Genomic DNA, 18,722 nt, shown 5'->3' on the forward strand with positions numbered 1-18,722 from the left:
CCTCGTGGGGGTCCACGACCCCCATAGAGGGAGAATAAAATAGGTGGCGAGCACAGCTCGCCACCGTGCCCACAGCGTGGCGAGGTCAGCGAGCCCGCAAGGGGCTTCATTGTGCTCCCCCCGCTGTGCAGTCGGGATTCCGACGTCGGAGTAATGACTGTCAGAATCCCGACTGTCGGTGTGTTATACCACACCCCTGGTTGACTGGACAGAGCCAGCAGCTGCAGACATCCTGAAGAGCCCTTATCAGGAACCTTACTGCCAGCAGCACAGAGAGACAGGAGGTTTTGTTAGTCACAACATCCTCCATCGGAAGCCTATGCTGTACCTAGCACCACCTGTTGGAAGCTTATTCTTTACACAACAAGTGCCTGTTCAATAAAACCAATTTGGATTACAAATACTGTGCACAGGTTTGCTTCATTTCACGCTTTCATCTGGAAGACATTCCCCAGCACATGATTGGTGCAGTGCCATCCCGTAGATAGTTTATATATTCTGACAGTTCATGACATATTAGTTATCTGTGACCATTATAATTGTAGGTGCCATTACCTGTAATATATGTGAATAACTAAGGATATTTTCTATGTCCCTTTCAATGTGTCATTTGCGGTTGTGATTGAGCCCAACATCTTACCAGTGTATTATGCAAATTATTGTTACATGCGTTTTGACATTAACCAAGTTTGATTTTGCAGTGGTGACCAATATATTCCTGCAATAAACTATTGTCACTGTTATTTTGTGTAGCATTCTATTTGTGGAGTTCTCCTTGGGGTTTCAATCCTTCTGCCACAGACTCCTGCATGAAGAAATTGGAAGAGGTCCTAATTCAGCCATTTCCTCAGGGATTACAGGTATGATATCACACCATCACAGGGGTGCTATCACAACTATGCATAGGATTACAGATACCCCTGTGAATGGCAAGATGTACGCAGACTCAACAACAAGCCTAAGATGTTTGCCTAAAGCACCCACAGTGATACCACCTGCACTCATGCTCTACTATGTGGAGCCCCATGGCTACCGACCTATGCAGAAGATTCTTGCACGCAAAGAGCAAGCTCCTTCAAAGAGTTTAATGAGCCCCAGAAAACTCAAGGAACCACCATTCAACAAGCTCAAGCCAGTCAGGCCCCTTTCGTGGCCATAGCCTGATCGGTTTTGGAAGTGATTGAAATAATTTGTGAAATGCGTCCATTACAGATGGAAAGTGAACATGGAAGATGGCACCTCAAATCCAGTAGAAGAAACTGACAACAGTGGGATGCTCCACAGGGGTCAAGATGACTCCCCGCCAATCAAATCAATACTCAAAGAAGGCCTGTATGCTAACAGGCCTCAAGAAGTCCCATACGAGGAGGTACACCTGAAGTGATTCAGAGCACAATGCTCTGGGGTATGAAATGCCGTTGATAAAAAATCAATGGCAGGTCATGTCCTGTGGTTCAGTGTACCACAGGGGTATAGATTCATCAAATGTGCGGATACCAGTCAAAGTGTATATGAATGCCAATCCTGAAAACAGTTTCAGGAGTCTCAGTAGTGGTGAAGTTGTGGAGTTTGAGCTGACAAATGGAAAGAAATGCATAAAGGCTGTGAAAGTGATCAAATGGAGCCCCGGTACAAGGTAACAGACCTGCCACAGAGCAAAGCCAACATTGGCGCTGTCTGCATTATAAAGAGCCTCCACCCTACTACCAGCAAGATTACCGGCAAAGTTCAAGCAGAGAGGAACCCAAAGAGTTTAACAGTGAGATTGATAGGCCTAACATCGATCCTCCTTGAACTGACCAAATGCCCCGACCACCAGAACCTGACGTCCAAAAGCAATGTAAACTGGAAGGAAGAAACCAGTTGTGCAGAGTGAGGCAGTACAGCAAAGCCTGGAAGAGATAGCTAGGCCTCAGATTTCCCCTGAACCAAATCGGGAGTACATCCCAAGAACAGAAAACAATTACTAGGCTTCAAAACTTCAGGCAGACTGATGCCAGTGCGACCGGCCAGAAAAGGAGCAGTGGCCATGACAGAAAAAGTGGAGCCATTGGAACCCAGAAGCCCAGAGCTTCAGGATTATACAACGCTTACTGGAGAAGAGTTTGAATTTCATATACAGCAGACTAGAAAGAGGTCCATCAGACATAATAAAGGCACACTACAGGCTCAGTGATATAGCAGATTGCACACCGTGATATAGGGTACCATCCATGTGCATCATGGAAGAACCTGTACCACAGAGGGATGGGAGTCCTGTGGTGGAGGGATAGGGGCCACTTGGGACATACCCTTGCTTGACCCTTAGCCATTTATGTGATGGAGTAAAAAGTAGAAATGTATACCTGTTTATGTTTAACTTGATTGCATTTAAATGTTTAAGTTTGTTGTGATATTCCAAAGACTTTTGCTCAAGACTGGGAATAATTTTAGTATGCCTGAGGACACACATAATTCCAGCAGGGAAATTTGTGGTAGCCCACTCCTGCGGTACCCCTTTTTGTGTGCTTAAACTTTGACTGCGGCCAATTGCTGTTTATAGAGCCTTTATGGACTGGGGCTGCATGGAGTTAATTGCCCTTCCTGGTTGACTGGTAACAGCAGCAGAGCACTAGGACCCAAGGGAGTTGTCAGAATCCCTGGGAGGGAAACAGCTGTGCTGCAATTGGGCAGTGAGGACTTGCGAACGGTGAGCGATATTTGGTGACTGCGCATGCACATAATCATTTATGCGCATGTGCAGCCGCTTAGTGGCTAAATGGTGAATTGATTCAATGGTGAATTGATTATTCAACGTCTGCTCACACACAGCACTGCGGGTGGGGGGTGTGGGGCGGCAGGCCGTTGTCGCGCCCATGGGAATGTCCATCGTTTCAATGGGTGTTCCCATTGTAATTCGCTGGTGACGTGGGTGCGGGGGGTGGGCAGCTGATGTTAGCGTAAGTCAGCTGCCCGCCCTCTTCCCATACAGCGACCATCGAATGATTTTTTACCCGCACGCAACCTGCGAATGGATGTTTATGCAAAACATCAATTTACATGTGTGCGGGGTGGCATTATAGAACATGCAAAGCTGCAAATTTTGCAGGTTTGTGTATCAACCCGAATGAGGGCACAAGTGTATTATTAACCTTAATTACATTGATTTTCAGTCAATTTCAGTCAATTTTGCCCACCAGTTGTCTCAGCCAATCAGCGGCCCCCAGTTGATTTCAATGGCAATTTTTGAAAGTGCCAAACAAGGTAAAACTTTGAGATATGACAGCGGGATTGCCTCAGATGCCATAATGGTGGGCAGGTTCAGATTTATAAAAATCAAAAACGCTCAGTTCTAGTAGTCTTGCTTAAATATACAGTATTTGCAAAGATATCATTAAGTCGCCACCACTTCAGTGTCTTTGATACGTTGATCCTAACACTACATGATAATACTATCCACTTTGGGTCATACCTTTGTGTATTGCTACTGTATATAATAATGTCACATACATTACTACATTTCTAAATTGAAAGCTACCTCACCTGGAGGCGGAATGCCTCCCAACTACTGATCCCATACATCTCTCTTAGAACAATGATACGACATTGCATACCTCCAACAACTAGGTCGACAAGCATTGGGTCGGCACCACTAGGTCAACATGCAGCAAGGTCAACGTGGGATAAGGTCGACATGGGTCAAGGTCGACGTGGATCTAGGTCAACATGACATTATGTCAACACAAGCATTAGGTCGACATGGGCTAGGTCAACAGTCCAAAGGTCAACATGGGGTTTTTCTCAGTTTTTTTACCCGAATGTCAACACAGTCGACATGGACACAGTTTCAAGTGCACCGCATACCCCTGCATCTCTCAATTCGCTTACAATACTTCAGGCTCGTTGCCTCACTACGCTCGGCACACTATTTTATTCTCCCACCGTGCCCTAGTGGATGGTAGGGCATGAAATACCGCCTGACAGCACATGTCGGCTCAAAAAATCAGTGAAAAACCCCATGTCGACCGTTTGACTGTCGACCTTGCCCATGTCGACCTAGACCCATGTCGACATAAATCCATGTTGACCTTGACCCATGTCAACCTAATGGCATAGACCCAATGCTTGTCGACCTAGTTGTTGTAGACCTAATGAGCGTTTCCCGGCCTGAAGCATGGAGCCAGAGCCTGCTCTGTGTGTGTGGTGGTTGGGGCCAGCTTGAGTGAAACAGAGCCCCGGCTGCCTGCTCTAGTCTCCAGCTCCTCCTGATGCAGAGACTTCCTGTAAGTGCACACACACAGCTGTGCCCTCCCGTGGGCACACCCGACACTTGCCATTTCCGGATGTGCGCACACACGCAGTCTGGATTTCAATGGAGGGGTTACAAACACTGGGAGGTATGAGGGGGATGGCGGGGCAGCGGGAGGCTCATGTAAAAGTCGGGAGCATCCCGGTGAATGTGGGAGGGTAGGCAAGTCTGCATACCTCTGCTCTGCAAAGCAGCTGGTGATCACCGAATAGATGCACTCATGGTATCTAACAGTGCAAGGAGGGGAGACCGGCTGCTCAGGGAGCGCTGAGCACTCCCCCAAAATGACAACAACAGGGGTCACGGCACTATGCCACACCCGCCATTCCAGATTCCCTGATGGCCAAAGTTGTAAGGTATGAATTGTATTTAAAAATGATATTTTATTTAAAATGTTCTAATGTGACAAAATAAAACCTAACAAGTCTATGGGCCAGATGTATCAAGCTCTATAGTGGTCCTTATTCACACTCAGGGGGAGATTCTCTAAGAATCTCCGCCCCCCTTCGCCGCCCATCGCATATTTAATTATCGCATATACTGTAACATATGCGATAATTAAGGCAAAGGACAGCTCTTGTGTTAAGAGCTGTCCTTTGTGGTGAGAGTCGCCGGGTCCCAGCAGGTCCCGGCGGCTCCCCCTCCCTCACACACCCGGCGCTGCTGCTGCTGTGCCGGGCTCTCCTCCTCCCTGCACCCGGAAGAGGATCAGTGCAGGGAGGAGGTCACAGGTCCGGGCAGCACTGCGCTGTGCTGCCCGGACACAGGTGAGGGGGAGGGGGCGATGCGGGGCGGCGGGGGGGTCGGCGCGGGGCGGCGGAGGGTTGCGAAAGAAGCTTATTGGCTTCTATGGGGCATCGCCGGATTTTTCTGGCAATGCCCCCCACCGCGGTAACCCGGCGGGGGATGCTTACAACATTACGGGGTTTTTACCGCATTTTTAGCTTAGAGAATCTCCCCCACTGCCTGTGACATGACAGAGATAATTGGACGGTTGTTTATTACTCTCCATTTTATCACTTTGTGAAGCTTGATACATTTGGCCCATTGTCTCGTATATTGGAGCATGTGTTTACAATACCGCAGATGGGCCAGAAGGTGGCAGGATCACCATAGAGTACAAATTCCATTTTTCTCTATAGTGTACAATGTATGGATGATCTGTACAGTTGTGCTTAGGGGCAATTTATTAAATTGATCATTGAGCAGAAGAATGAGATACTGTAACAGTAAAAATACATTTACACAAAATAAATTCTCCAAAAACTTGGTGACAGCAAATTCTTCTACTGTACATGATATGGAAATGACCATATATGTCCTTGGAACAAAACAATACAGCCTAGAATTTGCTGAACAATGTAAAGAATAAAGCTATAATAGGGAAATAAGAAACAGGTTATTATTGTGATTTATCCCGATGGTCGTAGTCGGACTATACAGTTATATGGTCATCCTACCCTGCAATGGTTTATGGCAGGTTGCATATTGGCAATTTGAGGGACATTTTTAGGTGCAAAGCCACATTTGCCTTCCGGGGTAGCCATTAAATGCATTTGCAGAATTTTCCTACAATGGATCTTATTCGACAATTGACTCAGAAGTGCAAAAATTGTAATCAGGTGGTTTTTGCATTTGGATTGGATATCCCCCTTAATGTTGCTATGTAGCTGGTATTCACTTTCTAATAAGATGGACAAAAGTAAGGTCACTATTTATTTATCAAGTAATATTTCCAACATATCCCCTGGAAACGGATGATCACTTTTGTGATCATTTCACTTATTTATACTTAAAGAGGGACAGGCTCCTATTACATGCATGTGATTCTAAGGACATATGGATTAATCCTCATTTATTATTGGAGCACCATGGAAAGCCATCCACTCCATTGCACATCTGCTGGTAATACCAGCAGATGAGTGGCGATGATACGGGAGCGCGCATCACCGCTCATCACTGCCCCGTGCACACTGAGTGGCTTTTGAGCTGAAAGCAACTCAAACGAGTAAACTGAGTGGCTTTCAGCTCAAAATCATCCAGTGTGTATGGGCCTTTAGACAGACATATGGAGCATAGGCGAATCTAGGGGGTGGTCCGGGGTGCACTGGACCACCCATTAGCCCATTTTGTAGCTGAGGGATGGGGCTTTTCAACGAGCCCAGCCCCGTGTCTCTAGCCCCCTGGGAACCGGAGATACTGCCAGGCAAAGCTGGAACGTTTTCCCTATAGGATAACATGGGACCCGCTAATTCCGACCCCCACCCAGTTCAACGGCTGCCAGTTCCCCCTTCGGCATCACTGAAGCTCGAGGTTGATCTCAGTCGCAGCAGCAGGGAGAGTTGGAGTGACACTTTTGGGGGCATTGCTTAAGGGACGCTACAAGTGGCGGTATGTGGGGGCATTACGCATAAGGGGCCTTATTCTGGTTGGAGCGTCCGGGCCGTACGCGTACGTCCCGGGGTTTTTAACGATCTGCGCATGTGCAGATACGCTAATGCGCCGGCGCGAACACTCCACAACGCTTACGGCCGGTGTCTCAACGTGCGAAAAAACCTGTACGCGAGTGTACGGGTAATGGGGCGGCATAGGGGCGTGTTGAGGGGAGCGGCCGAAATAATGAGGGAAAATGGGCGTAAATATGGGCGTACACAGGGGTGTGCACCAAAAATGAGCGGTGCTACTACCGCACGATCGACTAAGGCACCGTTCATTTCGGACACCAAACAGGCGGCCGCCAACCGCCAGCTCAAACCACCCCTACAGATACCGCATGCCAGCGTGCGCCTGAGTTGGCTAATTAACGCTGATTACTACTCAAACACATACACCTGAATGTAATAAGCAATGCTGCAGTCTATTAACTCCAAACCATGATTTCACTGCCTGCAAGCCACACATACAGCACGCAAACACATTGGAAGCTTATGTTTTTATACTTCGCCACATTTAAAGGTTTGTTTAATTTAAGGTAAGAATCTTTTTATACGCTAAGGTAGGTATTTGCTAAACAGACACATTCACTACGTGCTTTCATAGACTTTACGCAGTAGCACACTCAATCTACACAAGTCGACATGTGTCAACGTGTTCACTCTAATACTAACATCGGTTTTGTATTTAGGATACAATAACATAAACCACATCTAACACCTACAAAGGATGTTTCAGCAATGTTTTAAGCCCATGACCACTATTTTGCACACAATCTTTGTATAGTACCCAAAATAATGACCTGTACCACTATCTCATCTGCTATGATTTGGATTTGACTACACTCTGGATGTAAGATGCCACCAATCACATTATTGCACTCTCATCTCTCTAACAAAGGATTCCTACATCTGCTTATGACACTGTAAAATCATATATATTTAAAAAGTTATGCATGTTTGTTCACAAGCTAATTTATCATGTTTGGCCCATTCACACATCTTTTTTTAGGGAGGACACATATGCATTCCTACACAAATGTACCTTTTCACCCTTGTTTGTCTGCCTCACCCACTCCATGAGGAAAGCATTGTTCTGGACCTGCTTTTACCTACTACTGTAGGAGCTACCTCACCTGCACACAAACTGCTTTCTCACCTATGAAGTTGCTCTGCACATGTGCTGACACAAACTAATTAGCAGGGAAAAGTTGGATAGGAACATGGGAATGGCCATGGAGAGGGTTACACATGGGAAACTTCGACCACACTTCAACAAATGTTCAAAAATACCCTGGTCAGTAAGTACACAGTAAATCTAGTATTTGTTTCACACAAGAAATGACACATACCACAATTTAGATTTAATTTGTAAAATAAATTTATTTGCTGTTCAGCATCACAGCTTGACACTTTAATGTGAGAAATCAAATAAACAAATAAAATAGACACACAAATAATAAAACAGCCAGAACAAGAGGTTGCATATCTCCAAACATGTGTTACCCTGCAAATGCAATGGTGAAAGAAATGGGGACACCAGAATACGTACTGCAACAACCAGGGTGAATACTAAGCAAGATACACACCACCAAAAAAAAATATCCTGCATTTGTAGAGGTCAAAATACGAACTTTCATGCCCATGGCACGCAAATGGATCGATGGCCAACTCAGGAAGCGGATGTCCAGTGCAATTTAAACCTTTGGCCTCTAACCACAGAGGAAGTGAACCAGGTCTCATTTGGGCCCTTTTTTGCCCCTTTTAGATGGGGCCTTGGGGACAGGGGCCTTTGGCTCAGCTGGCTTTCGGCGTCTTCCCCTAGTCGACACAGGAGGGTCAGCCGAGGTGGAAGGTTGGGGAGCAGCTTGGGGTGGGGCAGCAGATGGGGGATTGTCCCTTAGGGACCTGGCGGTGGACAGCTGCTCCGCAAGAAGTTCATTCTGGCGGCTGAGGTGTTGGCCAATGCTTAGCATGCCAGCCGCCAGAGTTTCATTAATGCGGTTCAAGGCCTCAACCTGCAGCTGGTTTGTGGCCTTCCACTCCGCCAGAAAATCCGCCACCTGCTGCTGACGGATCGCAGCATCCACCCCTTGCTGCTCGATCCTGTCCAGCGTCACCAACAGGCTCTCATTCCATGTCTCCTGTGGCTGGGGCTGGGGGCGACGTCTTGGTGGAGGCTGGACCACTTGCTCCACCTGTGGCTCTGCAGAGGAAGATGCTGCCGGTACATCCTGGCTTTCTGCTTCTGCTAGGATAAGAATTGAAAACAATGTCACCATCACATACGCAATAAAAAATATCTTTCTAAATACAATGCATTACTGTGACTTACCATCAAAAGCAGCATCAAAGACCTCCGCCGGGAGCTCACTGTCCATATTGGAGATCCCCCTGATCTCCCCCACATCGATCACGTCACAGGAGTCCAGCTCCAGGGGGGTATACTCCAAATGGTCAGGCATAGGACCTCTCCCGGTGGACATGCTGTGGTTGTACCGGTCAGTCATCTTCCTCTTCAGTGCACTTTTGAAGTCAGTCCACCTACAAGTTTAAAAATACAAATATCACCATGAGATATGTGCACCACTGTGCTACGTGTAGGGTTACCACCTAGTCCCTTTAATTCCGGACACATGTTACTTACACAGGTTCTGTGGCAGTTTAAAATTAGGTGAAGTGGAGTCTTGAAGTCAGCCAGCCACAGAACCTGTGTAATTAATATGTGTCCGGAATTAAAGGGACTATGTGGTACCCCTAGCTACGTGACATTTCCTAGTGTGGGTGATCTTATGTTTTTTTGCCATGTGTGGCCAAATATTTCTTTGATGGACAAAACCATGTGCACTGCAGGTGAGGCAGGTGTAAAACCCCACCCAAATCTGATTATCTCTGCACAAGTAACACCTGCCTCACCTGCAGTGCACATGGTTTTGTCCATCTAAGAAATATTTGGGCAGAAAGAGTGAACTAGAATAAGGGCCTCAGTTCCTGCTGGAGACTGCTGAAAAATTGCCCTGACAAACACACTAACCTTTTCTTCACCGCGTCCCAAGTTCTGACCACTGGTGACACCTGGTTCACTTCCTCTGTGATCTTGTCCCAAAGGTTTCTCCTTGCACTGGCACCCGGCTTCCTGGTTGCCAATTCAATCCATTCGCGTGCCCTGGGCACTAGAATTCGCATTTCGGCCTCTACAAATGCAGGGTTTCTCTTTCTGGTGGTGGTATCCTGCTCAGTCATCACCCTAGATGTTGCAGCACGTTTTCTGGTGGCCCCAGTTCTCTCACCATGCACCTGCTGGGTCACACCTGTTTGGAGAGATGCAACCTCTTGTTCTGGCTGGTTGCTTGGCCCTTGTGGAGCTGGTGGAGGTTCACCAGGGCCTGTTACTGAGGGGCCCGCTTGATCTTGCAGGCGACTCCTCTCTTGGGCCCTCCTTCTCCGCTCCTGTTCCCTCTTGTTGAGTGCATCAAGCATGGATTCTGCTGTAGCTCTCTGCAGAGCGTCCTCTGCTGCAGAATCGTCTGAGTCAGACATGTTTGCAGCAATTGTGGGCTGCATCTGACTGAATATTTATATGTTAATCTCCCGCCATGAACAAGGGGGCGTATAATTTTTCCCGCAATGTAGATGCAAATTTACGCCGATATTTCCCGCCGATAATTCCCGCTTAAATTACGCAGGTCTCAACGCACCTGATCAAACACCTGTATATGCACATACACAGGTTGTGGAGCATTGTGCTACATCGTGAAATGTGGGCACCTGTCATTCCAATGACGAGTGTTGTCAGCTGGTATCTGTTGGAGTTCGTGTATGCTTTGTGAGTCACATTTCAAAACATCACGTTATAATGCTTTCCTTACATATGTAATGTGTATGAAATTGTCATACAGCAACATGTTGCATTGTGGCCCTTTAGGCAGCGTAGTTATAAGTAGAGGGTTGCGTGTATTATTTTCCGCCTACTGTATATACTGTACTCCTCTCCATGCATATCGGTGTATCGTGCCCCCTTTAAGCAGCGTAGTTATAAGTAGAGGGTTGCGTGTATTATTTTCCGCCTACTGTATATACAGTACTCCTCTCCATGCATATCGGTGTATCGTGCCCCCTTTAAGCAGCGTAGTTATAAGTATAGGGTTGCGTGTATTATTTTCCGCACACTGTAAATACAGTACTTCTCTCTTCATTGAATGCATGCTGTTGGTTGTGGTGTGTGTATATCGGAACGGTCCGCGTAAGTTTCTATTCGCATCCAGTTTGTTAATGTAAGAAGGATTAATAAAGTTAATACCAAACAAACAATTTTTTACACCAATCAGCAAGCACCAAAAGTGATATATGTACCTGCAATTAATAACTGCGCCATTGCCACCATGACTTCAACCAGGGCTAGGGCGTTTTCTACCCAGGAGCTATTGGCCTTGGTTGAGGTCATGGACCGCCGCCTGGGGCCCAGGGGCCCTTATGTGTCCAATCGGGAAAAGCGGCGGGCATACAATGCTGCCCGCCGGCTAATTTTCGCCAGGACCGGCGTGGATAGGAGCCTGGCTCAACTGGAGCGGCGCTGGTCGGACCTGCGCCGGCGGCAGCCAGTGTTGCTCAGCACACTTCGCCGCCATATTGCCCGATGTAAGTTTTTATTTACTAGTATGCCTGGGTTATTTTGCAAATGTTTTCTGTACTTTTTATAAATGTGTCCCTGAGTATGTGGGTGTATATGGGGTGTATATGGGGGTGTATATGGGGTGTATATGGGTGTATATGGGGGGTATATGGGTGTATATGGGGGGGTATATGGGGGGTATATGGGGGTATAGGGGGTGTATATGGGTGTATATGGGGGGTATATGGGTGTATATGGGGGTGTATATGGGGGGTATATGGTGGTATAGGGGGTGTATATGGGTGTATATGGGGGGTATATGGGGTGTATATGGGTGTATATGGGGGGGTATATGGGTGTATATGGGGGTGTATATGGGGTGTATATGGGTGTATATGGGGGGTATATGGGGTGTATATGGGTGTATATGGGGGGGTATATGGGGGGTATATGGGTGTATATGGGGGTGTATATGGGTGTATAGGGGGTGTATAGGGGGGGTTTAAGTAGTTGATCAGTTTTTGGGTGTAGGATATCAAATAGTTTGCATGATAAATGTCTGAAATTTCACAGCAATGATAATTTTGAAGGTTATGAGCATGACTAATGTGAATTTTTCTTTCCCCCTTTTTTTATGAAACCCAATCTTCGATTTCTATGCCATCAACATGAACATTTCAGCACGGGCAAGGGCACGCATTGAAGCCCGGGAGCAGGCAGCCCGGGACCAGGCAGCCGAGGAGGAGGAGGAAGAGGAGGGGGAAGAAGAGGAAGAGGAAGAGGAGGAGGAGGAAGAGGAGGAGGAAGAAGAGGAAGAGGAAGAGGAGGAGGAGGAAGAGGAGGAGGAGGAAGAGGAGGAGGAGGAGGAGGAGAAGAAAGAGGAGGAGGAAGAGGAGGAGGAGGAAGAAGAGGAGGAGGAAGAAGAGGAGACCCAGGGTGCAGTTTGGACCCACACAATTTCCCCATCCCCTTCCCCCTCCACAACCCCCACCCCCTCCACAACCCCCACCCCCTCCACAACCCCCCACCCCCTCCACAACCCCCACCCCCTCCACAACCCCCACCCCCCCCCCCTCCCCACCCCATTTCCAACCCCCCTACACCTCTCCACCACCCACCCCCAAACCTCTCCACTCCCCACTCACACCCACTACCTCGGTCCAAACTCCAGGACCATCCCCCTTGCTCGTGACCCCCCCAACCACTGCACAGCCAACCAGCGGCGCCCAGGATGGCTCAAGTAGCCGTAAGTAAATAATGTGTCTAATGTTGACCTACACATTTCTACACATAAACAATCACAACAACCACATATGTGTATCCAACATCAACATTAGTTGCAACATATCACTGCAGGCCGACCATGAGGTGTGTCCTGTCCTTCTCCAGGAACAAGGCTCCCCTTGGTGGTTTTTTTGAGTGTGGCCATGCCTCACCCCTTGAATAATTGACATACAGATGGCGCCGGGCTTGTCTTTGCTGGGGATGGCGGAGGACTCGCCACCCGCCATCCCCCGCCCCGCGCCATCTGTATGTCGGAAGGGGACGCGCGTGCACGAGGTGCACGCGCGTCCCGTTCCGACGGTGCTTTTCCCCGGGTCCCCGCCTGCTTCCCCGGGTCCCCGCCGGTCCACACCGCCCCCCCGCAGCCCCCCGCAGCCCTGCCTGTCTCCCTGAAGCTGGATACGGGCAGGACTGCACCCACCGCGCCGCCTCGCCGCCCGGCTATTGAGACGCTCGTGCGTGGGAAACGCACGAGCGTCTCATTCAGCCAGAGCGCCAGATTGCTGGCGGATCGCCAGGGACACGGTCCTGGCGCTCCGCCAGCAATAATAAGGCCGGCGCCATCTGTAACAGTACATCCAATGAGATATCCGACATTAGTGGTGTGGTAGTTATGTGGCTCCAGGTGTTGGGTAACTCCAGTTCCCAGCATGATGTGCAACACAGGGCCGGATTATAATGGAGGCGCAAGGGGTCAGTGCCCCTGGGCCCCCCTCTAGCTAGGGGCCCCCTGTGGTTGTCATGTATTTTTTAAAAATAAAATGTTTAAGTTCTGTTTTTTTTTTTTTAGCTAAATGTTTTGTGCATGGGTGGGGTAGTGCTGCAGCTTGACCTATCTGCCAATGTGACAATGATTTATGGTGCTGAGCATCGGGAGCCAAGGCACACTGATTGCACAAGTGTGCAGTGCATTTCTGGGAGTTGACTAAGTCCCATGACACTTTGCACCAGAGGACGGAGGCTGAGAAGTTTGTGCTGAGCTCTGATTGGTGGAGCTCATTACATGCTTCTCAGGTCCATGGAGAACAGCAGCAGCAGCAGCTTAGTCATAGGAGGGTTTTTAATCAGAGGCAGCACTAGGACTGTGAGGTCTCCTCCAGAGTAAGGGGCAGAGGGACAAACACAGGCTTTTCATGTGGTGTGTGTATATATATATATATATGGTGTCTATTATTATTCCGAGTGCCGCCAACCCCCTGTCTATATATATATATATATATATATATATATATATATATATATATATATATATATATATATATATATCCCCTGCAGGTAACCATTGACCAAGTTTATTCTGCCTTTACTCTATGTTTTGACAGTATAATATTCGCCCATGCAGTGTGCGGCCAGTAATGACAAGTGCAAGGGGGCCCCCCGCTCTAAAGTACCCCGTGCCCCCCAAAGGCTTAATCTGCCACTGGTGCAACTTAAATGTAGAGATTGTTTTGGTAATAGTGTGTGAGGCCATGCGGATGCATGCTTTACAAACATAGCTGTAGGCCTATAATTTGTACAGCAATGTCCTAAATTTAAAATAGTAAGGAGTGCTTAAGCCACAACAATGTCATAACCCTTAAATAGCACAGGCTAATTGTGAGGTTAGAGGACAGTCCCCCAAAACCAAAGTACCAATTGGGATACAGCATACATTCATTGATGAAGGAGTAATTGAATTAATGTTATTTACTATGTACAGTATGTGTGTGTTAACATATTTTTTTTTAGTACTGTGTTTACAGCAGACCCATCTTCAATGTAGTTTCTAAATGTATGTGGCCTTCACACATAACTCTGAACTTTTTATTATGTACAAATACAACAAACATTTGTGTATGTTATATATTAATTTTTTGTTTTATCCCTTCATTACAGACACTGAACAGCAGCAGGAGGAGGTGGCAGCCCTCATGCGGGAAATCATGCTGACCCTGGTGTACCTCCAGCTCCTTTTTGGCCTTCTGGAGGCCCGCCTTTAATTTTTTATTTATCCCCCCCCCTTTTTATTTTTGTCTAAAATAAAAGTTTGATTACAGTTCGAAATTGCCTGTGTTTTTAATAATAAATATGTTACAGGGCGTGTAAGGGTAGGTACATACAGATGTGTACTGTAAGTTATACTTGTAATTTGAGGTGAGGGGTAATGATTGATGTGTGAATGTGTGTGTTTTTGAGTAAAATAACACATAGTGAAAATGCATGAATGTTTAATGTTGTTCGATTAAAACATCACACATAACATCAGGGTAGGTATACATGTTACACATTTTGGACAAAGTAATTACGTACATAATTTAGTACATATACAGAAACACCAACATAACTTGATTTAAAAGTAACAGCAATATGGGGACACATAGATAGTGATTAAAATGCCACATTAGAACATAACAAATATACATGTAATGTGGGTTCAAATGTAGTTTTATTAGGTCTTTATTAAGGTAGACAATTGAGTTAATAGAAAACAATAATTGAATAACAAATAGATTAATTAATCAATTGTCAGATTAGTAGTTGAGAGGCAAGATTTGCAGGTCCATATATGTGAAGGGTATGCCAGCGTGCACGGACGTACGCTCACTCTCACGAGCGGTGACATAAGCTGAGTTTTCCATTGAAATCAATAGGGACCCGTCCGTGCAAACTGGCGTACGCTCAGATCTCCGCAAGAAGTCGGTGGGGAGACGGAGGAAAGACGGCCGTACACGGCGCCGTACGCTCAGTTGTACGCCTGTTGTCGGAGTGCAAGGGCTGGCCCGTCCGCGTACGTTGCCGTACGCTCATTTGTACGCCACTCCCCTTCTACGGTATTTCTGCCCGTACGTAAGCGGCTGATTTGTGGGTGGACTTAACCCTAACGGCCGCGTACGGCTAGCGTGCGGTAATGGCGAACGTACGCACGTTTGGCCGCTCCGAGCAGAATAATGCCCAAGGTGTGGCTTAATGTGTAAGGGGCATTACAGTGTGCAGCATCATGTGTAAGGGGCATTATGTGTGCAGCATCATGTGTAAGGGGCATTATGTGCGCAGCATCATGTGTAAGGGATACTATGGTGCGCGGCATCATGTGTAATTTGTACTATGGTGTGCGGCATCATGTGTAATGGGTACTATGGTGTGCGGCATCATGTGTAATGGGTACTATGGTGTGCGGCATCATGTGTAATGGGTACTATGGTGCCATCAAGCAAAAACCCCCTAGCAATGAGCACGTAGGTAAGCAGCACTTATGTGGCAAATATCTAATGGGCATTACGGTTTGTTATATACAGTAGTATGTAATGGGCATCATGATGTGTGGCACAATGTGTAATGGGCATTATGGTGTGTGGCCTTATGTGTAATTGGCATTACGGCATGTGGCTTTATGTGTAATAGGTATTATGGAGTTTGCTAAAATGTGTAATGGGCATTACTGTGTATGGTCTAAAGCAGTTGTAGCCAACTCCAGTTTCGAGAGCTACCAACAGTTCACATTTTCCAGACAACCTAGCTGCTGCACGGGTGCACTCATTACTAGCTGAAACATTTTAAACGATCCACAGGTGGAGCTAGTTACTTCACTTGTGATTCTGTAAGGTGATCTGGAAAACATGCACTGTTGGTAGCTCTCGAGGACTGGAGTTGGCTACCCCAGGTCTAAAGTGTAATACCACACCCCTTTTTGTGATGCCATGCCTCCTTCCCATGAGGCCATGCCCCCTTTTTGACCATCGGCTACGCCGCGCAAAGGTCCCCCTGCTATTATGTCTAGATCTGGGACCACCCATTACCATGATTCTAGATTCGCCTATGATATGGAGATATATATACTGGCAGATTCTCAGTTAGTTTAGTAATACCACTCAGGTGCATGAAAGGGACGGGTGATACTGGATAAGAAAAAAATGGTTATAATGCCAATCATTGTGCTGAAGGGAATCAATGTATTTTTTTCTTACCCAGAATTTTTTTTTTCTTCCCTTTCATGCACCTGAGTGGCTTTACTAAAGTAATTGATTATCTGCCAGTATATACAGTATATGTCTGTTGTGAGAGGCAGAAAGGAACCTGCATTAGGAGGATGTGCAGGTCCTTAGGTGCCACATAGGGGGTTATTCTGATTCACTCAGAAAGGCACAATCACTCTCTAATGGACAAAACCATATGCACATGGGTAACATGTGCAGAGAGAGTTAGATTTGGGTGGGAGGGGGGGGGGGGGTGTACTTCAAACTAATAAAAATAAAGCAGCCAGTATTTACCCTGCACAGAAACAATAAAACACCCAAAAACACCCACTTTCTCTGCACATGTTACATCAGCCCCACCTGCAGTGCATATGGTTTTGTCCATTAGAGAGTGATTGTGCCTTTCCGAGTGAAGCAGAATATCCCGCTTAGAGTATTATGGGGTTGCTGCAAGGTAGGAAGCTCTTAGTTTCTATTAACACTTACTGTAGCACTTTATTTTCTTCACTAACACTATTTATTTAATATATTATTGACCTCTTATTATTTTCATTTTCTGTATATAGCTTCTGCTTCCTAACACTAATATTTATTAACACTTTAATTTTTTCACTGGTGTGCTACCCTGGGCTTTCTGGCTTATGCTGATTTTTTTGGGGTGCTGCACCCTGCACCTAGATATAGCACTAGGGACCCCCAATACACAGAGAAGCCTTGACAATGGCTTGAGGGCTTATATATACATTTGCATAAATATATGTAAGCAATATCTCAGCATTCTATTATCAAGTAGTGTTCAATGCTAGTTACTACTGCCATTCAGTATGCTGAAGGTAAGTCATATGGAGATGTTTAACGTTAAAAAGATGTAACTCTACTGCCATCTGCTGTCACAAGCACTAACTTGTTTCCTTTTGTAAAATTACTGAATAAGGCTCAATAATGATATTGGCACCAATAGTCATTTCCGGGAAAATGACGCATATCATTAAGTGTGTGTGCCTGCATACATGGTCTAATTCAGCATGGATCGCTAATTAGAGAATTGACAGTTGCAGCCCAGGAAGAAAGAAAAGACGCCCATTACAAAGTTGTGAATGCATTGCAAATAGTGATAAATGCCAGGTTTCCGCCCCTAGACACCGGTTTCCTGTCAGTCACACTGCGGCTCCTTTGCAACATCTATGAGCACAGATTTGTTTCGATATTTGGGGCCGAGTATGCACATTTGTTCGATAATTGGCCAATTTGCAAATTCTCTGATTAGCAACCAATGCCGAATTAGACCCATGGTTGGATTGACTGTACAGAACAATCAATCAAACTATATTGTGTGTGAGGCTCTGCAGGTTAATGAGGGACAGAATGTGTATATGCGCCTATATGTTCAAGTTCGTTATGTCGTCCTTCGTTTTTAGCAGGTGAAGAAAAGGCGACATCTACTCTATTTTATGTCGTTATCAGATTGGCTGCGGGTGGTTGTGGATGGCAGAACACATTTCTTCACTTCACCTGCAGAGGCTGCTGCATGGTAGGATGGTTTTATACTGCATGCGCCTTCGCCATCATTCGATGATCGCCAACCATCGAATGATGGGGGCAGATACCACAAGGATGTGAATGGATGTTACGTTCGCAAGCCCTGCATGTGAAGCCACCTTGGGAATGGGTGGCGGCCAGCCACCATTCGCAAGGCGGGGTTTGGTTGACGCGCAAGGGTGCGAATTCGCATCCAAACGAGTCAACCAGAATAACCCCCAAATTGCTTCTTAGGCTCCCGGTAGACTTGACAGGTATGGCCCAATATCGCCTGCCTAATGGCAGCTGGTTAAACAAGTTGTGGCCAGGATGTAGCTGGTCCGTTACTATCTTCATTGCCTGCTGCTATGCCTGGGACAGATACAGGTCCTGGACAGGGGGAAGGTCAGCCCAATTATCTTTTCGGCTGACCTCACTACCTTTTAAAGCCTGCGTTTAATGTTCTCACTGGCAGATCCATATTACTCTACCCACTTTGCCTTATTCTACTCATGTGCCTTTTTGGTTTCTCCATTGAAAGATGTTCAATTTTATACGTATATTTTTAATTTTCTGTCAGTTAGTGCAGAAGGGGTTGGAGAGATACTCTTGCATGGCTTAGCCATAGGCCTCCC

The sequence above is a fragment of the Crinia signifera genome, chromosome 19, assembly GCF_055691185.1.
Source record: "Crinia signifera chromosome 19, ASM5569118v1, whole genome shotgun sequence".
NCBI lineage: Eukaryota > Metazoa > Chordata > Amphibia > Anura > Myobatrachidae > Crinia > Crinia signifera.